Source organism: Echinops telfairi, unplaced genomic scaffold (assembly GCF_000313985.2).
Source record: "Echinops telfairi isolate 266 unplaced genomic scaffold, ASM31398v2 ScPeMD7_7427;HRSCAF=8465, whole genome shotgun sequence".
Taxonomy (NCBI): Eukaryota; Metazoa; Chordata; class Mammalia; order Afrosoricida; family Tenrecidae; genus Echinops; species Echinops telfairi.
Genome location: NW_022111327.1, coordinates 4,118,338 through 4,120,120, shown reverse-complemented (window position 1 = coordinate 4,120,120; position 1,783 = coordinate 4,118,338).

Sequence of the window (1,783 nt, the reverse complement as noted above, 5' to 3'; positions counted from 1 at the left end):
CCCCACAACAACAAAGTAAAACAGAAAAATCTCAGTAAAAAAGAAAGCAAAAAATAATAAAAACTAGAATAATGTTTAAATGAGTCAAAAGGGAAAACAAATGATAAGAACCTTTGTACTGTATAATCTAGAATAAAGTGTAGGTACCTGTTTTTTCAGGCCCCCCCCCCATTGTTCCAGTGCCCCTCTGTTCCCAGTGGGGGTAGTTTTGCGCACTTTGGGAAATTCCGATCTAATTAGGGTTTAAACAGTTAACAGATTTTCACACACACCCTACTTGTAAAAAGTAGCCAATGGCAGAAGCGACAGATGAAAATGATAGCGAAGTGGACTTTGTGGTTTGTCCTGGTGGTTTTTGGTTTTGTTTTTAGATGACCTAGGTCATTCTCCCAGTCATTACAGAACTCGGGAATGTGACAGTGAAAGTATTTGCTTTTGTTTAAAAACCTCACATGAAAGAATGTAGGAAGGAGAAAAGGAAAGAAGGTCCGGAAAAATGTTTTGCTTTTTGTTTGTTCGCCTTGGTGGTGCGATCGGGTAAGTGTTGGACTGTGAACTGTCCAAACCCACCAGCTGCTCCACTACAGAAAGATGAGGCTGTCTGCCCCTGTAAAGAATTAACTAAAGAAAAAAACCCTCACTCCCGTCGAGTAAATTCCAACTCATAGTGATCCTGTAGAACAAGGATAGACCTGTCCCTGTGTTTCCTAGACTGTAACTCTTTTTTTAAGAGTGTTATGCCATTTCAATTTTCATAGAATTTAGCAAAACTATAGAATTCAAACTAGCCTTCTTATATTTCAGTGATTCATTTGCTGACTGTAACTCTTTTTAAAAAAAATCATTTTATTGGGGGCCGTACAGCTCTTATCACAGTCCATCCATCCATCATCCGTTGTGTCAAGCACATTTGTACGTTTGTTGCCATCATCGTTTCAAAACATTTTCTTTCTGTTTGAGCCCTTGGTATCAGCTCCTCATTTTTCCCCTCCCTTCCCTGCTCTCCCTCCCTCCCAACCCCTTGAGACTATAATTCTTTATGGCAGTAGAAAACCTCCCTTTTGCTCTGTGGAGTGGCTGGTAATTTCGAACTGCTGATCTTGTGGTTAGCAGCCCAGAACATAACTCACTAGGCCACCGGGCCTCCTTCTGTAAAGATCTAGAACCTCAGAAGCCCTATACAGAGGTCATTATGAGTCAGAACCAACTCAGCGGCAGTGGGTTTGGGCTTGGTTTGTTTTTAAAGCAAATACCCACTGCCATCAAATCTATGCCAACTCATACTGACCCTGTCGGACTGAGTAGAACTGGCCCCATGGGGTGTCGGAAGGGAGAAACCTTTGTGGAAGCACCGTGTTTCCTCTTTGTGCTGAGAGGCAGCCCAGCACTTCAGTCAAGTCACCGCACCACCAGGGAGTCTCCTGAAAGCAAATCAAACAAAAACGACAACAAAAAAACACCCCACTGTCATTAGCGATTTCTGAGGCTGTAAATCTTTATGGGAGTAGACATCAACTTTCTCTCCCTCCCCCCAACCCCAGAGCAGCTGGTGGATTTGAACCGCTGACCTTGGGGTTAGCAGCCCCAATGCCTTAGGCCCACAGCACAGCTGGGGTGCCTTTGTAACTCGTCTCACTGGTTTCATAGAGCAAGAGGAAACAATGCCCAAGGTCACACAGATCGTTCTTGGGAGAGGGGCGTTCCAGTGGTGCTAAAGTCTTCTGGCTCCTGGCAAAGGGCTCTTGCTTGCAGCTCCTTCACAGAGCCAAGCCAGCTGGGCCCC